At 42.7% G+C, this 26,837-nt stretch overlaps 1 protein-coding gene across 1 annotated transcript in view; it reads left to right on the top strand.

Annotated features, from left to right (window-relative positions):
* The window catches only part of PGBD5 (piggyBac transposable element derived 5), a 522,626-nt gene that overhangs the window by 112,978 nt on the left and 382,811 nt on the right, over positions 1-26,837 (top strand). The window lies entirely within an intron of this gene.

Genomic DNA, 26,837 nt, shown 5'->3' with positions numbered 1-26,837 from the left:
AGTAAAATTCTGTTGGTAGTCCATCGTTACCCGGACTCATAGCAGATTTAATTTTTTGAATAGCTAGCGTCAGCTCTTCTTTCGTTATTGGGGCATCCAGAGCATCAGCTGCCATTGGGTCCATTTTGGGAAGTTCAATTGAATCTAAGAAAGCTTGAACTACATGCTGCCGAGGAGAAGATCTACGCCCATACACGTCATCGAAGTGTCTAGCTAAGGCCTCGGAAATCGCATTTTGTGAGCATACCATTTTCCCATTACTATCCAGGAGCTGAAGGATGAGGTCAACAGGGGTCTCATCATACTTAGCGTGCCAACAAGGCTCCCGTTTTATGCGAATTTCCACTTGTGCTTAATTTTGCAAGCTGTAGCAGGAAGAGGTTCACCTAAAGATTCAATTATAGGGATTTCTAACTGGGGATCTACCCTAGTTCCCTGATCAAGCATAGTTGGCTCTGTTCTTTTACTTTGCACGTCAATGTGACATTTTGTATGTTTAATTTCCTCAGTTAATGCAGTTAGTATTGTAGGGAGAGTAGTTACCTTCCCGAGAATTGTCTCACACGTGCATTCCTGTTTGGGCAATGGCTGCTCCTAATTTGCTCCAGTCATCAATTCCTTGAATGCCATGTATAAGCGACCACAACATGACTACATACTAGGTCAAGTCTCTAGTAATGATATCTGGATTGTGACTTTGTTTGGTTGAAACTCGACTTCTCTTGAAGTTGCATCCAGAGTGTTAAGCAAGTGAGTTCAAACTTCTTGAGCCAGAAGCACTTCTTTATTGCCCTGTTAAAATGGACACTCCTCAGTATTATTTATTTATTGTTAGATTATATCAGCTCTGAGTCTCGTTATCATTCTTTGCAGGCTTGAAAAGTCATGTTTCCTACTTCTGATCATTCGCCATGCCTTGCCTTTGCAGAGGTGTGCTGTGGTCCGAGGCTTTAATTTGGGATAAAGGGATTGGAGATGTTTATATTGGTGCCTTCTCCGTAATCCAGCTGGAGCTAGGGCTTTGGCTGAGATAGTTTGAGGGCTGCTTTGTCGTATCCATTGAACCTTTACCGTCCGCCATGTGTTCTTTTTTGTTTCTTGCAATCCACGCTTTTGTGTAGACCATAATGCTTAGTTTGTTTATTATACGTTTAATTGTTTTCTTTTTCCCTTCTTGCTTTTTACTGTGCATTCCGCCTTCTGGAAATAGTCAATCTAGCACTTTAGACCTCATGAACCTAAGGCACCGTTAATTGTTGGTAATCACTTGCTATTTAGAGTAGAAAGTTAATCCCACATGTAGTGTGATGTGGTCCTCCTTGGAGCAAGGGAGAACAGGGGAGCCTACACCTCTTTCTAAAGGTCCCCACCCTGAACTGTGCTAGGGCCGCAAGATGACAGAGCCCTCCCACTTACCACTGCCATCTCCCCTCTCTTTTTATGCTTGCAGCCTGCAACCCTTCACATGAACCCACACAGCACCCAAGCCGGATTCCGCTAGAACTTACTGGCTCGGTAACGATCCGATATGAACAGACCCCAGCTTTGTCTACAGGGCTGACACTCGTTTGGGCAGGGGGTCCGGCTGGCAAGCAGGCCTGCAGGCAGGGAGGTAAGCACGTGACCAGAGCCAGGCTTCGCGACGGCACACACCCCTGCCACTCCCTAGGGCCAGTAGCATCCGCATCAGTGTAGTCCAACATGATCCCTGGACTAAGCCTGCAAAGAGGGGAGGGGGGAGGTTCTGATCTTAGTCCCAGCTGGTCAGGTCAGGAGTGCACACCACAAGCTAGGAGCCGTCAGCTGGCGAAAAGATTTTCCTCCATCTGTCCAGCGCTCACAAGCAAATTCAGCACTCTGATGTTTTCTAACAGGGTAAATTCTACCATTGTGAGAAACCTCTGTTGCCCTGATGGTTACTTACAGATCTCTGAAGTAGGTAGTCTAATTAACTGAGCCAACTTATTGGGGTGAAAACCTGTGACCTACAGTATGCACGCACACATCATGGGAGTCTTAACGGCCTTCCAAGGACAGTATTACACATGATGCCCCTGGGTTAGATTGGATGTTTCCATCTGCTTAGCGTGCTCGTGTGTTACTGTGGTATTACAGAAGGGGCCACATACGCTTAAGTAGCCTCTTCTGCACCCTGCATCGTGTCAGTGCAAAATGTGCGCTGCCGCAATCCCATCAAGGCATTCCCACATTAGCATGGGGTTATGGTCCAATGCCAATGATGTTTATCCTTTGCCTTTGTGTCATACTATGGATGTGGTCGCAGGGGCAAAAAAGCATTAGAGGGCCCACTGATTGTGGCCACATACAAGGTTCCGCCCATTCAGTATTTGGTAATCATGTTCCTTCGGTGCTGAAGTATAGGGATCCCAGAGATAACAAGACTTCCCCCGTCAGCAGCTGTACTCTTGCACTGCCCCTGCTTTCAGGATTCCCGCCCCTTCTTGAAACTGAGGGCACATTCCCCGTCTGCAATGAAAAGGCAGACCGACAGTTTCAACCAGCCAGTTCGCCACTGACTGATTCACTGTTCTTAGAGTGTAGGCACGAATTCAGAGATTCACTGGAAGCAATGCATTTTTAAATTTAATGGGGCATATAGTCCCGGTCTGTGCCTCAACCTGGCACTGATCGGGAATATGCACACAATGTATAATTCGGCCCAGAAGTGAATTTGTGTACAATCACCGTAGATTGATCTTTTGTAATCTTGGTGAATATGCCACATTACCCCGCTTGTTTTTTTAACGCATGCCATTACAACGCGGTCATTACAACGACTGCGTTGTAACAACGCATGCCATTACTCCGCAAGTCGGAACAACGACTTGCTCTTGTGGGGCGCTGGATGTTGGAATAGTATAATTTACTATTTTAACTCCAGTCTGTGCAACAGTAGGGTAGTGTTGGATTTTAAATCCAACACCTTCTGGCCCCTAGAGCAAGTCGTTGTTCCGACTTGCAGAGTAATGGCATGTGTTGTAACAACGTGGTCGTTGTTGTAATGGCATGTGGTCTCCTTTGTTTCATGGTAAATTATGTTTACCAATCTTGGTGTACATGGACTCCGATGGCTAGTAACTCTCACTGTCACTCTAACGTCATGTTTAAAATATGTCACCCTGGTCTCCCCATGAGACACAAGAGCCCAACCTTTACCCATGTGTTTAAGTAATATCAAAGAAATATGTTTACAAATAGTAATGTGTAGAGACTCCATTCCTAGTATCCTGGGTAAGTAAAGAAAAAAGGCCTGATCTAGCTCTGTTTTTAGGTCGAGCCTGGGCAGCACATGGGCTGTTCTGCAGCATGCTGTATTGGAGTATGGAATAGAAGCCCCGCTCACTCTCTACCCATATTTGTCATTGGCTTGTGTCATTGCCCTTTGTAAATGCTGGCTTCTGATTCGTTATAAGGCTGGTTAGTCCCTCCTTAGTACCGCCTTATCTTCATTTATCCTCCCACAAGGACTGGCCCTTTTACTTCGGTTGTTACACGGTATGTCTTTTTTTAGTCTGTAAGCACTATTTTCTTTAATGAGTTTCTCCTACTGCAGGCACGACATGATTTCCTGCAACATTCAGCACCATGCATGCTTTCACTGTCCGAGCAGCCAGGGACAATGCCGGCTGCTTATTTGAATAGGTCTCACATATACAAGAGTTTGAGCTATTGGCATTATGAATGACAATTCCTTTTATTTATGTGTTAATTAGCAAAACAGACAAATAAACGGCATTGTCATTTACAATGCCAATACCTTACACTCTCGCAAATATGATACCTATTGCATTGCTAATGCTTGATTACTGGTGGAATTACTTTTGAAATGTTATTTCCTTGTATCAGACTTCTGATGTGAATACTGGTCTTTAATATTTAGAGTTAGAGATGGGTAACTTGGTAATGGGGGTGTTTTCAGAGACATCAAACAGACAACAAGCATGAAGCTCGAGTTATATATGATGTCACTCAAAACACTTCGATGAAAACATCCCTTTTATTCACAGCTATAATTTGATGTAATTTTATCTACAATTTTATGTTGTTTATGGAACCACCCGCATGAAAATTATTTTCCCCTGCAGAGATCAGCAGCACATGGCTAATGGAATCTCAGGGCTAGAGGCAGCCATTTACAACATGGCACGAGGTGTTCGCAAACATCAACTGAAAACCAGTCTCCTCCCCCTTCAAATTAAAAAACCTACCCAACTTTCCTGACCGTTCTCATCATCTCCACCTCCCTAAATATTCAAATGTGAGTTACTTGTTGTCCTGTTACCCATCTCCTGCACTAACCCACAAACAAATACTCCAATTGAACTGGTGTCTTTCCACCCCCTCCACCACCAGGAAGATTGCCTGTCCCTCCCCCACCATCATTTTATGAAGTACTTTCTTTAGGTCCTGCAACCCACCTCTGCCACCCCATAGGCCTCCAGTCCCCTCACCCTCCTGCAGCCACACTGATGCAGCTCACTGTCCGTGGAAGGCAGGGCCGGCACTAGGCATGGGCAGCGTGGGCAACTGCCATGGGGCTCGTACTCATCCCACCAGCATGGGGCTCCGCACCAGTGCAACACACCACCAAACCTCTTGTGCCCCTGCCGATCCATAGAAGAAAGGTGTCTGTTTGCAATTGGGCTTACTGGAGGGGGCCCCCTCCCTGGGCATCTCAGGGATCCTGTCGGGAGGCCTAGGGAAGAGGGACACTTCATCTTGTGCCAGTTGCAAGGAGACACATTGTGTCCTGCAATTAGGCCTCCTGCCTGGCTGCCCATTGAGAGACACTTCTGTACACCCATAGACAGCACTTTACAGCCTGCACTGTTTGAGCTCTCAGCCCCGAGCTATTCTCACACCTTCGTCCCGTTATGAGCTGTAAAAGAGGTGCTTGTAAAAGGCTGATAGGAGGAGCTGCGGCCCAGGAGAAGTCTCCACAAAGCAGTTTCCGGAGCCCTGAGGGTGTCACTTATGTAAATTAGAGGGGCCTCGCACATTCCCCTTTGCCCGGGGCCTCAAAATTCCTAGAACGGGCCATGGTGAAGGTATGTTGTGCGGCCCGGAATTACCCTGTCACCTACAGGTCGCTGAACATGTGCGACTGACAGTCGTGATGGAAAGTGGTGGAGGGGAGGCAACAGTGGGGAGCCAGTGCGCTTCACGCACTCTCCTGCCTTTATTGGCATCTGTAGAGGCAATTGAAGATGGATGACAAAGTCAATCCATATTATACCTCTTTTCATGGTTCTCTGGAGAACCAGGCGAGGCAGGGGAACACTGGATAAGCGAAGCAAAGTAACAGCAGCAGAACAGCAGATTTTCTTTTTCCTCTTTTGCTACTTCACAGCAGATTTTCTTTTTCCTCTTTTGCTACTTCACAGCAGATTTTCTTTTTCCTCTTTTGCTACTTCACAGCAGATTTTCTTTTTCCTCTTTTGCTACTTCACAGCAGATTTTCTTTTTCCTCTTTTGCTACGTCACAACAGTCCGACATTCAGGCTATTGTCTCTCTATAAGAACAATGCATAACAGACATTATCGTTGGTTTTTATAAATGCATGGTGGTAGCTCATGTACTACAATGTGCTTCAATGTGTCAGATGTTTTTGAGTGCAAAAATTAAACGAAGGTCATGAAAAATTAAAAGAAACGCGGAGTCCATGACTGTGAGGTCTTACTTGAAATGTACTCCCGTGATCTGGTGGTGACACCATGCGTCAAATCTGATGCCCACTGAACAGAATATAGAACCCACTGACAATAACTATGTGATCGAAGTGGGGTTTCAAGTAGAATCTTATTAATTACTCCTGACAAATGTCTACTGTCCAGGCCTTTCTGTGCTACTGAGACGTGCAAGTCCTAGTGAGGACCTTGCTCGTGTTTCTTCCCGTGTGTGAACCTTTCCAGCAACGGTCAGTCATTTCCTGTAGATAAAGCTGGCGAATGAGCTCAAGCCTCGATCAGCCTTCATCTGTCCTCGTTTTTGAAGTTGATGTAAATGGTGAGCTTTATCGCCCCATCTTTTCTCCTAAATGTTGCTCTTTCTTACGCCTGCATTACTTCTGACTTAAGTTTTTTGGTGCTCCCCACTTAGCCCTGAATTCGTAGAGTAAACCAGGAGTACTTCTGACTTACAACTGGAATTTACTAGTACGTTTGTCATGCTGTTGTTTTAATATCTAACTGATAATTGTCTCTTGGCCTGCTTGTTGCCCACTGTGTTAAGGACACCAGAAAGCAGGTGCCATAGACATCCCTTGCTTATCTCCCACAGGATGAAGCTGAACAACCTGCAGGGTCCAGAATAGGGTTGTATTTCTTTCACTTTGCTTAAGATGGAATACAGAAATTATGTCCTTGGTGATCTCATATTTGCTACAGTCAGTAATGTCATTGGCGATGCCCTGTGAGAGGCAAAGAATAGTGCACAGGAGGAGTGACTGTTGCTTACTTATTTGGCCAATTTGGGGACTTTTAGGTTTTTCATTGTAACTTATCAGCTTTTGAGGTTTCTCAAAGTACTTTAATGTTACTTTCAAGGAACCTTTGAAGAGTCATAACAAAACAGCTTGGTGTTTTGCTATCACATACCCTCAACTCAATTTCTTTCAATAAATATGGTTATGTATACAGAAACACAATAAGCAGATCAGTAGAAGATAGTGTTAACCGTTAATTGTGTTCTTTAAATTCAATTTTAGGAACATGATGGCAATATAAAACATCTGCAAACCATTGGACCTTCATACTCCTGGTTTAATGTGTCAGTGCTTCTCTTCAATGTTGTTTTAGGACCATAAGACATAGTACCTTTTTTGTATTCTCTCTATCAGCATTGATACACTATAAACAAAACGAGAACTAACAGTTCAGTTCTGAAGTCGTTTATATCTTTAGTAGATATTGGAATGGCCATATGCAATTACCTTTAGATTGATGCAGCACTTGCTCCAACGGGGAACATCCTTTACCACGCGGATGTTACCCCGCGCTACCATTACGACGCGTCTCTTACAACACAAGTCGTAACCACGACTTGCGCTGGAGGGCGCTCAAGGACAAGGAATAGTTAATTTACTATTCCAACAACTTCCCTACTATCCACGGGGGCTGGTGTTGGAATAGTAAATTAAACTATTCCTAAATCCGCACCCTACAGCGCAAGTCGTGGTAAAGACTTGCGTTGTAAAACACGCGTTGTAACGGTACCCGTGGTAATAGCCCGCGTCGTACCGTCATCCGCTCCAACAGAGGTGCAGTAGGATTAGCATAGCATTATAGCCCTCTGTTGAGGTCTGTGCAAAGTGGTAAAGTTATCTCCTGAGGCTCAAGCCTATAACAAGGAAGAGGGGCGTTAACAACCGGTATAGCCTAAGGCATAAGTGATAATCATAACTGATTGTGCTGTTATGTCATAGTGCTACACTCTGTTTTGATGGCTGCTCTGTTGAATCGTGTCATGTTATTGTTGTGTTCGTTAATGTGGTCTCCTGTGTTTTGTAGTCCCTTTGCATGTTTTCACAAATGCACTGGAGTCCAGCCGAAAGGGCAAGTGAAATATACAAATTTAATAGTGCCAAACGTGGAAAACATACCACTGCTATAGCTCTACCACGTTACAAAATCATCTCGGACCATACGGTTGACCATGCCTTAAATTTCTACTTTACCTGCTCACTTCCAGACATGTTGCCCTAAGTCTGCTGCCTCCTCTTAGCTTCCATTCCACTCAGTCGAACACCTTTGGAGAGAAAATGTGACCAATAAAGCATTTGTTTGCTTAATGTTCATATTCAGTAAACCTATGTTAAGGGTATTACTTGGAAACGTGTGCCTCATAACTAAGCAACCCTTAATTTCTCAGTAGTTACCTAGAAAACCATAACCACTAATTTTCCGTAGGGTCTATAGTGACAGGGTGTAATCTGTTTGAGGTTCTAGTGAGTACCCCCTCAAAATAAAGGAACATTTAACAAATGGTTTTAACCTTAACTATTAGCTTTTAATACTTCTAAATGATAGTACACACTCTGAATATTCCTTAGTAACTGTCAACTACAGATCAGTAACCAGCCGTTGTCCTCACGCGAGGTAATATTGATATGTTGATCTGTGGCGGTAAACATCCTTTACAACGCAACTTTTACCACGCAGTGCCTTTACGACGCAACTTTTACAACGCAAACTATTACAACGCATTGCACTGGGGGGCGCTCTAGGATAGGGAATAGGTTTAATGTACTATCCAACACCTTCCCTACTATCCACGGGGACTGGAGTTGGAATAGTAAATTAAACTATTCACTATCCAGCGCCCAAAAGCACTATGCGTTGTAATGGTATGCGTTGTAAAACTTGCGATGTAAAGGCAGGCGTTGTAAATGTATGCGTTGTAACGTCATACATCCTCTGTGGCAGCTTCACATGGTGATGGGACTGTCACAGTGCTGACACTAAAGGTGGCAGTATGTGCTCTTGATGTAGGAGTGATTGCAGCAGATTTGATCAGCTGCTGTTTGGCAGTGGCTCAAAACTCTCTCCCTTGTTTTAGTCTAGAAACAGAAAGTTACTGTGAAGGGTGCATAAAGATATATTTTTTATTTGGTTATGTATACAGAAATACAGAAAAACATGATGGTAGAAAAGCGTTTTAACCTTTTAACTGTGTCCCTTGATTTCAATTGTAGGATTATGAGGGCAATACAAAACATTTACAATCCGCTCGATCTTGGTTTATTGTGCCTGCGCTTCTTATCAATAGCAATTTCTAGCAGAACGTTGGGAAATGTTTTTCAAAATAAGTGAAAACTAGATAGAACGTGCATCTACCCTACTTCCAGCACCAATGATTAGATAGTGTGTTTATCTCCCTCAAGTCTTGCAGCAGGTGGCTATATACTGTGTGTATCCCCCTACTTTCAAGCTGCACACTCCTGGATAGTGTATTTATGTAGCCCATTTCCAGAGGCAGAAAGCTGGTTAGTATATTTACTTATACAGCGACACCTGGCACATAGCCACATCTTACCGAAGTTGGCTGTATACAGTATGTATCTCCCCACTTTCAGCTGAACGCAGCTGGTTAATGCATTTATGAAGCCCACTCACAGAAGCAGGTGGCTGGATATAATATTTATCTCTCCTTCCCTATCCTGTAGAAAGCGGACTAATTTCTTTCTTAAAAAACTATAATTCCTGTACAAGCTAAAAGTTGTCCTATTCGCTTCTGTGTCTTGAAATATGCAGCCAGTCCTGGAATCACATGAGATGTATTGTGTATGACTTCGGTTTAAAATGCCTGCTCTTTCCCCGTGGACCAGTATTTGATACATTGTAGAACATCACTTGGCCATTTTTTTTAATGCTGTGACAGTGCTGCATGCTGAAAATTTCAATCAAGGCGTTAAGGAACATTTGAAAGCATGCTGCGTAGTAAGGTAAGGGGCGAGGTGTGTCTGACTAATAGACATGTGCGCCAGGCAGCTGAGCTTGACTCAGGCCTTGCATTCAAAATATTTGATTGAGTTTTGTACTAAAATGACAGAAAGACATACTAAAAAATAACAGCAAAAAAAATCATACTTCATAATTGTAGCAGGGGGACTAGGCAGGCAGAGGGAATATCCCCACATGTTGAATGGTGGGTCGCTGACTCGAATACCCTCCCCTCTTTCCATCCGAACCAGAACGAATGGAGGACGGACTCTGGAGTGCTGTGGAACGATCGCACCGGCGAAATGGAGGAAGGTTCCTTTAACTGGGCCTACCTAGAGGTGGAGAACACGCCCCCGGATGACGTGGGTCTACACGCATTGGACAAAAGAGAGGAAGCAAGAACACCGGCGTGTGACATCACCGAGGAGCGTTTAGTTTGGAGGGGAGAGCGTGTGGAGTTCGAAGGAGGAGAAGCGTCCCGAGGAAAGGAGGCGAAAGTCGGAAGAGTAGAAGCGCCGGCTACAGAGGTTGCAGTGCCTGGAAGCCACCGTCACCACGAACCGCCCAGCCACACTCACGGAGGAGGAGTGTGGCTCAGCCAGGTAAGGCAGCGTGTGTCGAGCTGGATGGGGAGGCAGGGAGACACAGTGTAAAAAGTAACCAATTGAGCCAGATACTGCCTGTGGGCATAACTTGTAAATATTTCGTTCCTGTTGCTCCCGCCTCCCGAGATACCTTTACCCTCACCACCCTTTCCCCACGTTCGCTACCCTCACTTAGTGTATATAAGAGTTTGTATATACACGTGTTCACCGGTGTCCCCTCACTTCCCGGGTTCCCTTTGGGGTAGGATGGTGAGAGAACAAGCCACCTGACCGCCGTGTTTTCTTTTCCACATGTCCTATGGTGGAGTAACCGAGGAAGAGCCACCTGCAGGAGACACCTCACGCACCACCCAGAACCCAAGAAGACCACAAACCTTAAGAGCAACTACGGATCCTGCTATATTGGCCCATGAGAGACTCACTCTAAGGAAAAAGAAAACCTTAATAAAAATAAAACCTTATATCCCAAGGTCCAGTCTCCGAGCCCTTCCTTCAACCCCGCCACAATAATGTAAATTTGAAGTAATACTAAAGAAAGTGTTGCTCAATACAAGCATGTAAAATCCATAAAAGAATACGTGAAGAGCTACATATATAATACTATCTAATGCAAACCAGTTTACTTTGAGCAATTAACATCCAAAGTCCTCCAAGCTGCTGATGTGAGAAAAAGCGCTTTCTAATTCTTATTGAATGAAAATTCTATCCAATTTCTCAAATATAATATCCAATCTCACCAGGCAGTTGAAGGTATAGTAATCTCAGATTCCCAAATCATAGTAAAAGATTTGATAGCAAAAAAAAAGAGCAAATCGAACAATTTAGCATCCATATACGAAAGTGTGAACGAAATGAGTGACGATTTACCTATTATGATTTCATATGTAATGGGATGATCAATAGTAAACATTTGAGAGATTTTACACCAGACTTTAAACCAGAAATTGGATATCACTGATCATTCAAATAATATATATTTCAATTCAATCAATTCAAAAAACGTTATTTCGGTCAACATGACCTCAAAAGTACATTCACAGTGCAAACATATACATTTAAAATTGCAACATAAGTCAGTTACATTTAAATTTAAAAAAAATAGAAGGGACAATAATAAACGCAATTGACATATGTATATAATAGTGTATGAATTCTATACAACATTTTAAAAAGCCTACACAACAAACTAATTTTAGTATGGAAGAATATAAGGAGCAAGACTCACAGAGGGTAGTTCATGGCAGTCTATAATGCTCCATACTCGGAAAGTGCAAAGTGCAAATAAATAAATAATGTAACTAAAAACATTTACCTAACACAATTTCTAAAAAGGATGCCCTATATTCTACCATTCGGCATCGATAAGACCTAGGACTGGAGCCTCCCTATGCTACAGGCTTCGTCTACAGAGAATATTTGAATTAGTTAGAGTGGTAAGCTAATAGATTATTAGTTATCTATAGTATAACTGGGGGGCCAACAAGCAAGCTTAATTTGTTCACATAAAAACAAGGCCTGATTTTAAAACTGGCAAGGATAGCCACGGTAGATATTTTCCCGAGTATTAATTAATGAGTGAAGTTATTTCATATCCACCAAGAAGACCCTATAACTCCTTTCATGATGCTTTTATGTATGTCCTGCGGGTACACCACATGGAAAATAGGAAACCTGCAACTGAGTAGACTATCGGGATACTAGTATCATACATCAGTATCCTGAAGGCCTCAGAGCAACATCTAGTTCCAAGGTTCCTACAAATCTGCACCAGCCATCGTTGTCTTGCCTTGTGATAGCCAGGGCAGCTAAACAACACATGAAGTAATGACTCTTCAGGGCAATCACATGCCAGGTAATTTAAAACTTGCATATCCCCCCACTTATGCGTAAAACAGTGGAGAGGAAGGGTCCCATGCTTGAACTGGAGGTAGAGCTTTTTAGCAGCTGCCGGTTTGATTTCGTCTAGGACCGGCTCAAAGCTAAACCTGTCTTTAATATCTAAAAAGGCTGTGGTTAGTCTGCCAGTTCGAGAGCAACTATGATGCTGTGCAAAGTTCCACTCCTCATAGTAGGCCTTCAATGATTTCCTAGGTAGAGAGAAACAGGCGGTCTCTGGATGATCACAAAGCTCACCCAGTCCCATACTAACTAGCCAATGTTTGATATAAGCAAGCCACGGCAGTTTGACAACCCCTCGTAGATTCATTATTTCTAATAGTTCCTCCCTGCATGGTAAAAGTTCGGGGATAACCCACAGGCGACCCCAGTACATTAAAGGTTTCAGATTTGATGCATCCGCAATTGCCATAAGGCTTATATCTAATCTAATATATATTTCAATGACCCTTGTTCAGTTTTTCAATTCCATTAAGTAGTATTATCAATTAAGTTAACAATATATAATTTAACAGGAGTCCAGTTGCAATTGTTTGATAAAAAAGAGTTGGTCTGGCATATGAAAGATGGAAACCAATGTGAAATGTTACATAATCATTTTTTTCCCCACTGTTGTAGAGAATACTTATTACTTAAGGCAGGATTTCAGAATTCACTTATCTTAACAAATTGAGAGAGTTTGTATATGTTCATTTTTTATATATCTTCAAAGCAACATGACCGGTGAGACTATGTATACCAAAAAAGCCTCAATATCTGAACACTTTGAACCAGGTACAGAACTATTGTAGGAATTGAGAATTGCGTTACACAATATAGCGTATCTATGACATTTGAAGCAGGTAATTTATATTTAGAGTGTAGATCTGAGAAAGATAATAACATATTACTAATGCGAATGCCTGAGATGCATCCAAACTTAATATAGCATTTTTAGTGGTGCTGATAATTGGCGAAGAAAACTTTGCTTTTTTAAAGATCCATAGTAAGAGTGGCTTGTAGAGGGAAAGGCCACAATATTTCTCTTTAGTAAAATCCAGGAGTGTGCCAAGTGGGACTGCAGATTAGAAAACCAAAAACACTTTGTGCAGGTAAAAAGGAGTTATGATATTTATTAAAATCTGGCATACCAAAGCCTCCTAATTTAGATGCTTGTAAATGACTGTATTTAATACAAGGGGTCTTGCCATTCCAGATAAATGTAGCACGGGATTTATTCATATTTTTGAAAAAAGATGAAGGATAAGTAACAGGAAACATTGATTATAGTTATAACACTTGTGGGACTATTACCATTTTAATTGCCTTAATTCTCCCCCACCAGGATTAGTTGAGGGAAAACCATTTGTCTAATTTTTCAGAAATTTATTCGGTAATGTTTTGCAATTGAAATCAGCTGTATTTGTAATTGTATTTAAAAAATATATACCAAGATACTTAAGAGCGGTATTATTCCAAATAATGAGTGTGCCATGCAACATATTAGCAGTGCAGAATATGTTTAAAGGAAAAAATTCAGTTATATGGATATTTACAGTGTATTCAGATACTAATGCATAATCATCAATAATATTTAAAGCTAATAAGCCTATGGGGCATTTAAAGTTCTTAAGGGAAGAGATAGTGTGACATAGTAATCAAGCAGTATGCAAATATAATCTACCTTTCAGGAAACCAGTTTGGTCAGGATGAATAATGTGGTGTAGAATTGGAGCGAGTCTATTTGATAGAACTGTAGCATACATTTTACGATTTTGATTAATAAGTGAAATGGGGCGATAATTAGAGAGTACTGTAGGATCTTTCTCAGGTTAAGGAAGGACAATAATTGTTGCTTCTTTGAACGAACCTTACCCAGAAGCTTTATGTGTAAATTCTTGAAACAATGGTGAGAGGAGAGGGTTGGCTTCAAAAGGTTTTATAAAATTCGATAGGAATGCCATCAGGACCTGGCGTTCTTTTGGTATTTAGATATTTAATAGCATTGCAAACCTCTTCTAGATTTAAAGGAGCGTCAATAGTCCTTTTGTCAGATTGTTACAAGGATGGTAAGTTGCACTTGAGTGAAGGGCGATACCCACAAGCGCACTAACCAGTGAAATTTAGATTATTTATAAATTGGAGTACATTCACGAGTACACAGGTTTTCTTCTAATTATATAATACATATAATCTTTTGTGAATATACGTATGTAAAGAAATTAAAAAGAAAAAGTTAGATGTCAGACAAGTTTTCTCATTACTGGAGATATAAAATGTATGATATTGTTTTGTGATTTTTATAAACAGTCATGAGAAGCAAAAGAGAACATATGCTGGCAAATAGAAAGAATTCCAGAGAAGGCGTAGTGTTCAGAGTTAGTTTGGATAACTGTGCACTTCGCAGTTTATAAAAGAGGAAGAAATGTGTTTGGCTTGGATATATGAGGCCCTGATTCTGAGTTTGTTCCAATCCAGGTGCTTTTTACTACATCACTTAAATAATTATATCCTCTAGCATATTAATTATCAGGTGCGATAAAAAGCACCTATTAGGAGTTTCTGGTAAATAACACACATTTCTAGTACTTTCACCACCAGAATCCGCGTGGTGCAGTAAATACTGTCTACAATGAGATATGTGAGATAGTTAACAAATCCAGTAATAACCAGCTGCAGTAAATACCCCCTACACAGCGTTTAAATCCCTGTACAAACAGGGGTTTACGAAAGAATCTGGGAAAAATTACCCATTCTTAATTAGGGTCATAGACTTTAAGAGCATTCGGTATAAGAGTTTTGCTCATTGTGATGTATTTATCTTCTCTAAAGTGCCGCATGGCGCAATGCAATAAAACGTTTTATGCATTATACTGGCCTCTTTATATTTATTTATTCTTTTTTTTTTTTTTTTTAAACCTTTATTGTGCGATAGCAGAAAAACAAATACGGGCCCACAACCCTCCGGCCGGCCACGATACCAGTTGAAGCACTTTTGCAAACAATGCGGTGACTCAGTAGCACCTCGATACAAATTGACCGTCAAGCAGGGTTACACTGGACACCACCGTGTTACTGATAAACAGGAGCAATGAAGGTTAATTTTAAGGATTTTACCCCCCAATATAAGCGTTTTTAATTATAATAAACAAAGATAAGGAGAGTCCGTACAATCCCCATACAACATGAGTGGGCAACATCGTGGAGTGAATATCAACAAACAGTAGAATCCCCCCAAGCAGCATTGCGGCACAAGGATATATGCAACAGGATTATCAAACCACCATTATACACCATGTCTACCGTTACCCACCTCGTACCAAACCAACCCACGGACCCAGATTAGAAACAAGAGAAGAAAAGAGTGTGAGAGAGAGGAGAAAAATAAGGCCCATAGAAACAAAAACGGAAAAAATAAAAATCCCCACCCCCTACCCCCCACCCTACACGCATGCAGAGGCTACGGCCTACCCCCCCCCCCCCCCCGCAGTGTGCCTGTCGCCCGATAAAGAACCCGAAATATAGAAACTAAAGCAAGAAAGAAAAGAAAAAGGAAACCACAGAAGACCGGAGGAGGGCCAAATCTAAATTCTCCCGGACTCCCCCGCCATACATTTGAACTCTACCCCATTTGTAAAAACAACAACAAAATGAATCAAGCACAGGATAGAATGGGGCGAATCATCACATATCACAGCAGTACGCGTTGTGGAAGCGCTCCAAACCGAGTCCCCACCGGCGAATCAAGCACAAGTTGTAAGGAGGAATCTCCTAGCCCTGGCCAGTTCGTGGGCGTCCCCCTAAGCATAGCTCCAGAAGAGGACCCGCCCCAGACAGAACAAAGGAACAAAATGGCCGCACTCGGCCGAGGAGGTGTGCACCAAAACAAAATGGACATCGCCAGTCACAAATAGTTCCATTGACCCAAAGGAGGGGTGTCTCCAGGTTCGCCCGATGATGTGCAGTACATTGTAGGGATAGCCAAGCTTGCGAGACGAAGGCAACAAAGGGAATCAGTAGCTGTACTAGCGGCGTCAGAAACAAAAGTAGCGATATCACGAGTGAGGGCGCAGGCTTCAGTAGAGAGGGAAACATTGTAGCACCGCTGAGGTAGGCGGATGGCAGTCCGTAAGCACCAACACAGCCAAAAGACCGCTCCTCTCTGCACTCGTGTGGCAGCACTGTAGCCCAGTCAGAAATCAGCGGAGGCAGATCAGCGCATCGTTGAAAGCAGGCTAGAGGCGCACATCCCAGAGCGAGCGTAGCATCATCAAGCTTCCTACTCAGCACTCGGTAGCACTCTCCCCATTCAGATCGCAAATCGGCAAGAGCGGCAAGAACAGATCCATAAGTTAACACAGGCTGCTGTTCCAACAACTCCATGGTACGAGACGTGACACACGGTCTAACACACCGCTCAAATCCATGCAGGGCGACACAGGCTGGAATCGATGTGACACTCACCCTCACAACCAAGGAGCCAGCCGCCATTGCCACCCCGTCAGGGGATTCACAGGAACGTGGGGGCGAAACCGGCACCGAGAGGCTGGAGTGAAAGCTGCCGATTTTGTCCGGACACGCTAATAATGGGCAACCAACAGTGAGAGTCATCCCCTTTGCGGCTCAAGACGGGGGCAAACTCGGGGGTGATCCGCGGTAGCCAGGCAAGCGCCAGAATGTGGTCAGCACAGCACAGCTCACCTTCAGCGTTCCACAAGGAGAAAGGAACAGAATGAACTCCCACTTGGCCGATGTGCACAGTTAGCAGAAGGGTCCATCTATTTCCCCCACAGCAGGCAGCGTGTCCCAAGGTGCCAGCTCCGCCCCGGCTCGACCGTCCGTCGTCACCCCCGCAGCCTCCGGCGGCGTACGGTAGCACAGGTCCCGGCTCCAGGGCTACAAAGGCCGCCAAACAGTCTCGTCGATATCTCCGGCTATCGGGCAGGCAGGGACACCGGAGGAACGCGAACCACAACAGCGCACTCTCATAGTCGTCCCGCTGCAGCGCTATCACAGGATGAAGGTCAGGATATCGTTGCGGGAAACAAAGGCTTGCGGAGCCGGGAGCCTACACGTCCGTCTCAGTCGCCATCTTGGCTCCTCCTCGGCCTCTTTATATTTTTGATGAAAGTAAATTCTTCATAACAATTGGAGAAATGCCGTTCCTCATTATTTTTTTCAAATAATGGCATGCATCAACACATTTAGGTAAATGATGCTGTAGATAAATTGTATTCAAAGTTTTCCCTAAAAATTCATTATAGTTTAATAAAACTATCTGCTATCTTTGTCCGTTTTTTTTTAAGTTGCTAATATTCTTGGGTGTATTGGATTCTGAAGGCAAACTAATTGCACAATTGTTTAGCTAAACTGTCTGTAACCTTAATCCATATTTTCAAGTTACAAATAATTTTAGGGTATTTTGTTTGCTTTCAAAATTACACAAACATTGCTTCTACTTTTCATCTTGTATTTGAATAGCATAAAGGGGCATTTGGGGAGAATTATTATTAGCCACAAATGTAACTATTCTGTTTTTAGGTCTCGCATAGGCAGTGCATGCGCTGCCTTTACGAGGCATCAAGTAATTAGTATTAGTGGTGAAACTCCACCCATTTCGTTTCTATTTGTTTTCTCACTTGGCATGGTTACATCTGGCATTGCTCTTCTTATCTTACTGATTGATTGGCTGGTGGTCCGATACATCACTTCCGTTTTGCCTCAGTCTTGCAGGAAGCAGCACCGACCAACTACAGTGTAGTTCCACTGCTGCCTGTTATGTATTCATTTAGGAACTACTTGTTTGTATGTGATTACGTGATACTGCCCACCCTAGGCTCGAACCCTGTTCTCCAACTCCAAAGTCGGCAGCGTTATACCTTGAGTCTCCTCCTTGTGTCGATTCTCAGATGCTACATGTGCCGTGTTTTTTAAAAATTATAAATGCTGAACAACTTGTAATTTTTTCCTGCGCCGGGGCTGCTTCACGAACTGGTGGAAGGAGGCTTCGCCCGACTCTTGGTGTTTTTTTTTAATTCCACCCAGTTTTGTGTTGGTAAAGTATTCTGCGCACACACAACTATTTTATGATTTACATCACAGCCCGGAATCTCCTGTGTACCGAAGGGGGTTCGAATCCAGTGTGAATATGACCATTTTCTTGAAAAAAGCGGACAGGTCTTAGGGTTGCCATCTTTTTCAAATAAAAATACCGGCCCATTTATACATACATTGGTGTTCTGGAAGGTCCGATACGATATTGTAATAGCAGTTTGTGTACAATTCTGCTCTACTTCGTGATTGATCAAGGGGAGGGACGAGCAAGCAACACACCAATCGCAGCACAGACATGGTCAGAACAGCTTCAGCCTATGACTCAAGGATCTCTTTCAATCACATGATATTGACTAATGAAGCTGCTTCAGCCATTTTAGTGACTGGAGAAGGGCGTCTATTTCCCTTAATTCAATCAAATAAAGACGCTTCAAATGGTAACAAAAAACTAGTTATTCGTTTAAACAAAAACACACATATCGATGTTGTTCGTACTCTCGTAAAAAGGTGCAGCAGTCCTAGTGCTCGGCGTGAAGATGGTGCAGTCCTGCTCAGCTTACGGGTACAGGGACAGGTACGACAAGGAGAACCCCATCCCTTTACACAAGTAAGAAAATATTCTTGCTTGCGCGCTTTGACCGTGGCACTCTTTACTTTCGTGCGTTTAATACCGTTACAGATAAGGGGGCAATGTTCCGCAGAGTCAAGATATTGGGGCTTGGCACTGTCTTCAATTTGCTTGTAAGGGTCAAACCTGCGTGAGCAGCATGTGTTAGCACTATTGCTTACAATAAGGCGCTCGAGATGTAGCCCACTCGTTGTTTACCATTGGTTGGCTTAAGTGGCACACTTCTTTGTAGTCTCCTAATTAGCCCGCGTGTGCTTTGGGGCCATTTCCTGTTCTGTGGAGCATTCACCAAACTCAGATTTATTGACCTTAATTAATGGCCCTATGCTGGTCCCACTGTAATTCAGGCACTCTTGTAATTTTTCCCTCCAACATAACACCTTTCCCATAACTTTTAGGCTTGTTACATGGAAAAAAAGTTATAAAAAATAGCACTGTGCTAGTGCTGCCTTATAACGTCTGACGATACATCTCCCAAGAGAGTTCCCTTGATGTATATATCCAACTGTGTTTTACACTGTGAATGCTCACATTTACAACATATACATCCAACTTCATTTGACACTATATTGTCATAAGTAATGTATTGTCCCTAAAGCATTCACCAGAATTCGTTGAAATTAAATTTCTTAAATCATTTGAAAATGGCATTAAGAATAAACCTCAGCCAACGCAATTCTCTCTGAATGTAAAGATAAAAGATAGTCAAGTGCCAAACATACTTTTGCTAGCCAGCCTCATAAATCACTGCTCTAAAGCATTATTTTCTCCTAGTCAGCACTTAGGGGCATGTTCATATTAAATGTTCAAAATTCTGTTGTGCTTATGTTTCATACAGGGGTTATTACCTACACGTTGTGGGCTCCTGCTAGCACTGCTTTGCCCACAACTTCACCAAACCCTGCACATGTTATCTATTTACTCTACCCGTCCCATTAGCACACCCTTCGTTCGTCTTTTTACAAATAAAATAGGTGTGAATGCTATTCATTCTGCATGAAACTTTTTTTCTTGGGTTACAAAATGCTTTTTTTCTTGGGTTACAAAATGCTTTTTTTCTTGGGTCACAAAATGCTTTACTCCCATTTAGGAAACAGCGTAACTTTATTTTTATTTTCTTTGTACGTCTGTAGGAATTCAAACAAACATTATTACAAGTGTATTTAATAGGTAAAAACCATTGCCAATTACAACAACAATAGCTCCAACACAAGCAAATGCGAGACCTAATGCATTGCTAATGCTTGTTTGGAACAGCTGTTAACGGAAGCTGAGCTTAGAGCTCACCCTATCAGTAAAGGCTTTGTGTTAATGAACCATGTGTCCCATTCTGGACTTCTTTTTCTTATGGATGCATACCATGCCTTAGCATCAAACAATCCCCCCCCCTCCAAAGGTTTGCACTGAAGAGAGTTCAGCCTACCTTTCTAGTGGACAAGATAACTATGCAGACCGTTTCCCTTGATCCCAAACAATACGTTCTGAGCATCAGGCAATTGGATTTCCATATCCCTAATTCAGTGTCCCTGAGAACGTTCTCATGGTTCGTGCAAAATAATCACTCCAGTATTAGCGTTTGAGCCTCACATATCGCTCTCTATTTCTCTCTTTTCTGTATTTCTTTTTTCTCATGCTGTCTTCTAATGTGTCTTTCAGTATTCTTCACATTAGCTTTCTATCTCAACATTTCACTTTCTTCTCGTTCTCTTTCACACGGTTTTGTTCTATTCCTTAATCTATATTTTCTGTTTCGCCCTTTTTCTTTAGCTTCCTCTTTCACCTTAAATTTCTCAGTCTCTCACAATCTTCATCACAGTTTCTTTTTATTTGTCCTTCTGTGTTTCTTTCTCTCTTGCTCCTGTTTTTCTTACACATTCACTTTTACCAGCTGTCTGCCTATTTCTCTCCCATTTTCTCTCTCCAATTATCTGCCTTTTTTTCTCTTGTTGTTTCTCTATACCCCTTTCTTGTTTCTCTCTTTCATGCTTCTAATTCCTCTGCTTCTCTCTTATGGTTTCAAGTGTACAATTGTAATCTATTTTGCCACCTGGGCATACTTGATGTTGATCGAAATGTTGATAAAACTGGCATAAGGAAATACTGTAACAGAACACCTTTTCATAGATAGATCGTTTAGTTCTCAGTCATACTAGATGACCCACTAACAGATATTAAACTCCTTTAAACTAGGAACCAGGAGCATTTTGTAGCCTAAGCAATTGCACATAGAGAGTTCTGAATGTACTGAAATCTCTCTATAGAAAAAAGCAAGGAAGGTTTCATAGATGGAGAAACTATGAGTGGGCGAAGCAGAATGTTTGCCCAGTGTTTTGTCTTTGATGAGATATTCCGTGGTAGGAGAACCCTTGTGGTAACACTTGCCCGGAAGATACTGTTGAGTAAGACAATGCATAATTCCTAGTATTATTAACTACAGAAAGGTGCTTCCTAACAGAATTATTTGATACCAGGTGCCAGCCAGAAACAAACATTTTCTATTTCTCCTTTACTGGAGTTTCCCTCTATTAGGACAGTGAGAATACCAGGATACATAGCAACTTTTGACTGGAAAAGCCTTCCTGAGGTGGCAGAGCAAAGAAGGGAATTCAGTCCCCATGCATCCACATCATAATAGACCATGGCCGACAGTCCCCTGATTCATGGATGGCAGGGAGCAGGTGCCTTTTTTGAAAAAGATGGATCCATTTTGTTGTCTGCACCTCTGATGTTTTAACCTCTGTAATGGCTATGGCTTACTTATGGTTCCTGTTCCACGTGTTCTGTTTACAAGAATATGCATGGGTGAAGGATGGTGCACCAAAAGAACAGGTCCGTAACAGAAAAGGTGATTTGGAAAAAGTTCCTTTATTATTAGAAATCGTTAAAAGGCCTCAGCCAACGCGTTTCGTCTCAGAAGGGACTTCGTCAGGGCTAATATAAATCGCAGACTGGAAGTGGTCAACAAAGAGGATGAATAATCACTCATGTAGCAGCGGCACAATCCGTCTAAATTGTGCGAAGAATACTAATCTGCAAATATGCAAGAAACAGCGAGCGATGGGGCATATATCAATCCTTTCACCGCTACAGTAATGTTCTCCCCATGATAAGGGAATGTACTAGGTTCGGAGTACCGATCTTCAGAACGCCAGAGGTTCAAACCATCGCTCGCTGTTTCTCGCATATTTGCAGATTAGTATTCTTCGCACAATTTAGACGGATTGTGCCGCTGCTACATGAGTGATTATTCATCCTCTTTGTTGACCACGTCCAGTCTGCGATTTACATTAGCCCTGACGAAGTCCCTTCTGGGACGAAACGCGATGGCTGAGGCCTTTTAACGATTTCTAATAATAAAGGAACTTTTTCCCAATCACCTTTTCTGTTACGGACCTGTTCTTTTGGTGCACCATCCTTCACCCATGCAATTTGGTATCTGCCCAGACAGTGGAGCTTCTGTGCGGCTAGCCCCGGATGTGATTTGCACGATCATCTAAACACTTCCTACTACGAAACTTGAGTGCGAACCTTAGTCAGCCGCAGCTTTCTTTTTCTGACACTGTTTACAAGAATAGATAACTATGTTTCCAAACTTCCATAATTGGCACTCTGGCAAGAAGCTGTTTGTGTGCAGGACCTTTTTCAGTTGCACAGAGTACAGATACGGGAAGAAGTGAATGATAAACTGGCACCGCCTACGTCTACATAGCATGTGATTTTAGATTGGAGGTTTTTCCTAGCTCGCCCCGTGCTGCTTGACATACTAGTGAGGTATAAAGCCTTCTCCACCAGTATATAATGGACAAAATATTATATTTTCTTTTTAAAATGTCCCCCAAATATCAAGTACAAAAATACCTGATAAGTATTCTTAGATTCAGATGAATCAAAAGTACTTGGCTCTGGACATAGTTTATTTGTTTTATTTTTATGAACTAACTAGATTTGGACCTATGAGAGTCTTTCTTACTTAGTATTGTTGTTTGGGGGTTGTTGCACTTATCCCATAATAATGAACTAATCCTCTCTTTGCCCTACCTGAGAGAGTAGGAACTCAAGGTGAAAACAAGGAGGTAAAACCATCCACAAAAAGGGAAGTAGACGTGCCTCAGGTTTCTTGGAATCAGACAATATTAAAACTATTAATGAACTGTAAGCCTTCTCCTTGCCTCTCAACCCAGACATATTCCATTTTTAAAAATCCATTGAGGATGGGACTGCGTATATTTGTGTGGTAAAAACCTCAGCCAAATCAACTATTTAATTCGAAGAAAGGCATCTATTAATTGGACCTTTCTATGCTGTCTTGATAATAGCAGGCACCCCTTTCTCAGTGCCATGTCAGTCCCCGATCAGAAACATTAACAACAACAATTTCATCAACAAGTAGTTTGAATGGAACTTTCTCCTAATGTACTCGTTGGCCGAAAGTGAAGAGAGACCAACCAAATTTTTATTTTAAAACTCAATTTAATCATTTTCATTCTTATCAGGTTGCAATTTAGGTACTCCTGACCACCACACGTTTCATCAAGAATACTTCTTCAACGCAGCGAAAAGCAATTCATTTGGTCAAATTGAATATATTTGATTTCTAATTGATGAGTGCTTCTCGGTCCTTTAATCTTTGACAGGGCAATCGGTATCTACATTCTCCCGTCTGACTCAGATGTGGCCACAGTCTGCGTGGGTGCTGGGTCATTCACCTGTATTTTCTGTTCTGTGCCTCTGCCTGAGTCTTCTTTTTTAAAAGGTGGCAGCTGGTTTTGAGACCTCTGGACTTCTAGAGCCTATACGAATAGCTTAATGTACTTGTAGATGTTAAGGAAAACTTTTCTTTTGCTCTTTTCAGGGTAAATTCTAGTTGGAACAGCAGAATTTTCCATTTGATACTTCTGCTTACCTGAGAGGATTTATGATATCTGAAAAAAGGCCATTTGCTGATCTGTCTTTCACTTAGCTTTTGGGTATGTGAGCTAATTTTAAGCAATGTTTGGGATAACTGCATTTTTAGGTCTGGACTGCCTGAGAGCTATTGGCTGGCTTCGTACAAATTCGCTCTAGTGGACCATACCGAAAACTCACAGTGGGCATAGAGCACAATCTTTTCTTACCATCTATTTCTTACCATTGGTTCAATTAATTGTCACTTCAATTTGCTTGTCTCTTATTCAATATCTTGCCTTGCTCTTCTTGTGTTTGCCCCTGCTCTGAAGCATATCGTCTTTACAATTATTTTGATTGGATGATTTGCGTCCTTCTACAGCTCATATCAGGACACCACTTTTTAACTTTTGTTTTAGCACTCTAGAGGTCAGTTTGTGTATAGTTACTCTCTCCCACAAACTGTGCTTTCTTCCTCACATCCCCGCCCCCTGAGCTGGTGTTGCACCCCCCTTCTTTACAGGGTGGTCTGTAAAACACAGCAACATATATATTTTTGCAGGGGTTGGACTTGAGAGCAGACTTTATCAGGATTGGTTTGATTTATTTCCTGTGTCCCACATGTTGCATCAAAACTCAGGCCGGGAATATAAACACAGCTTTCATGACTCTGGGGAGAGGCGGTCACCTGCACTCACCTCTGAAAAGTCTCTTCTTCTGCAAGCCCATAAATATTCTCCCCGTACTTCTGCAGAGTATCAAATGGTCAATTTCAGTTCAGTGGAACTAAGAGGCCTATTAGGATGGCGGACGGACCTGCGTCCGTTCACCACCCCCGAGGTGGAGGGACCGTCCGCAGGGGCAGCGGCGGTCCCTCCGTTGCAATTACGATGTGACCGCCACCCTGGTGGTCACATCCCATATCTTTAACCTTGCGGCGGGTGCTGCTTGAAGCAGCACTCGCCGCAGGGTTAAAAATGCATGCTTTACATTTACATGCACAAAGCGGCAGGCATCACGCGCTGCCTGCCGCTTTGTGCATGTAAATGCAGGGGGGTACCATAGGTACCCACCATGTGCACCACCACCCCCCCCTTCACCCTGGGGGCCCGCAAGGGGCCCCCAGAAGCAAAGTTCCACATGCTTTTCCACGGCGGAAAAACCGCCGCGGAAAAGCATGTTTAAACACACATCTTAATTTGGCTGACGGTGTCTTGCAGACACTGCCACCAAATAGCGCTCAACATTCCGTGGATCAGCGGCGGATGGACCTGCCGTCCGCCGCTGTTCCCACCGCCATCATAATCTGGCGGTGGGTGTTTTCTGTGACCGCGGTGGTGAATCCGCATCCTCCGGGCCGGCGGTGGCTTCCACCGGCCCGGAGGATGCTGATTCTCCGTAATCATAATCGACACCTAAATTAGGTATGGGAAGTGATTTCCTGACACTTCCTTATTGACAGCAGTTATTTTGTTTTAAGTGCCTGCAACTAGTCCACTTTGTTTAAAGGTAGATCACGCGTAACTGGCTTTTTAATTTTGTTCAGAGTTTCTTGTGTGAAAAGTATTTAACTAACAAGCCATGCTGTTTACAAAGGCTGAAAATATTGGATTCAGTGTTCAATTTTGAAATATTGTAAGAGATGTGTTTGCAGCTCCTTCATCCTTTAATTTTTTATTTTCCTTGTTTAAAAAAAAAAAAACAATGCTTTAAAAACAAGCGTTGGCAAAGCTTGGTCTTCATATTATAAAATGGAAAAACCTATTGGCTTCGCCAATAATTGTTTAATACAGTGTTCTTCCAGGTGGTATGTCCTTCCAGGTGCAGTAGGTGAAACGGAACTGATTTATAAATTAGAAACCTCCTGGATTACTCTGGAATTTTTTTTTCTTTATAAAGAGTTGACATCAACACTTTTTACATTTTATCCGCCTACTGTAATGCCCATTCTCTTCCTTTCCCGTGTTCCTGTAGTCTTAAAGAGAACATTGAATAAACTGTCTCCATGGCCTATCTTTGCACTACAGAATTGACCATGTTCCACCTGGAAGTGAACTCTTTTCTCTCATACTTTCTAATATGCTTTTCCATCGAAGGGCAAAGACCCAGGCAGAGATATATTGCGTACATTGCGTCAGTGCTGGGTAATTTCCCATTAACTTTTGCAATTGATCATTTGTGCAAAAATTGTATTTTCGCACTGTTCATTCTGTGAAAAATGTTGTTTTTGCACCAGCTCCTACATATATTGATACAAAATTACGGGTGGGCGTAGTTCGCGGAGTAGCGCTACGCGAAGCTACGCGAAGTGCACTTCGCACTACGCGAACTTCACGTAGCACTACGCGAGCTGCGTAGTAGCATGTTCGCACTGTGCAAGATGCATTTTCAATGATTGCACAGTGCGACCGAGCATCCGGCACTGTGCACTCATTGAAAACAAAACGGCATCTTGCACAGTGCGAGCTGTAGTTTTCTGCCGCTCGAGTAGATTTGTACTCGAGCGGCAGCTTTCTCAACGCGAACTAGTAGTTTCTCATCGCGAGCGGTCGCGAGCATGCAAGACCACTCGCAATGAGAAACCTGACCGCCCCACATGGAGAGTCTCGCCGGGATGTCATTTTGCTTGCTCGCGGTCGCGAACATGATGTTGAGGACCGCGAACAAGCAAAAGCAGCTCGCGTAGTGCGAAGTTGCGCAAACTTCACAAACTACGCGAGCGTAGCGTAGTGCTTCGCCCAGGGTTATACAAAATGGCAATGCTGTTTGTTTTTCAAAATGTCATGGCATTAGTGCAAAAAATTGCCTGGCTCCTGGGCTGATTGCAAAATTTTGTATTTGTTGTGCAGAGATTGGTCACCAAGACGTTTATGTGTAATGTTCTGATTCCTTGTTAGATTGAATGCACCCTAAGATTGTATAGTTAGAAAAACATTCCATTAAATTACAACCTCTGTAATTGACAGCCTCAATTCTGCTTCTGCGTTTATGGAAGATGGTTTCTTCAGCCTGGGGAAGTTCTTTTAGAGAAAGTCAGATGATAGGTGTATATCAGTGACAAGGCACAATTTACCCCACGGGATGATTACCCCTATAGGATGTGATGTACTCCACCCAATCATCGAGGTTCAATTTTGTCCATTCTTAAAACACTCATGTTTATAGTACAGTTGTTGATTGCATTCACTATCCGTCCAAATAAACTGTGAAACGGGCACCAGTATAAACAGTCGTGGCCATTGTCATCCGGTCTTCTGACTTCCGTTGTCCCTAGTCTCGCAATATAAATCATATTTATTCAGCTCTGTGAATTGTTATGTGATTGTTTT

The sequence above is a fragment of the Lissotriton helveticus genome, chromosome 6, assembly GCF_964261635.1.
Source record: "Lissotriton helveticus chromosome 6, aLisHel1.1, whole genome shotgun sequence".
NCBI classification, from domain to species: Eukaryota; Metazoa; Chordata; class Amphibia; order Caudata; family Salamandridae; genus Lissotriton; species Lissotriton helveticus.
Note: the sequence above shows the minus strand (reverse complement) of the source record. Positions and strands in the feature narration are given on the sequence as shown.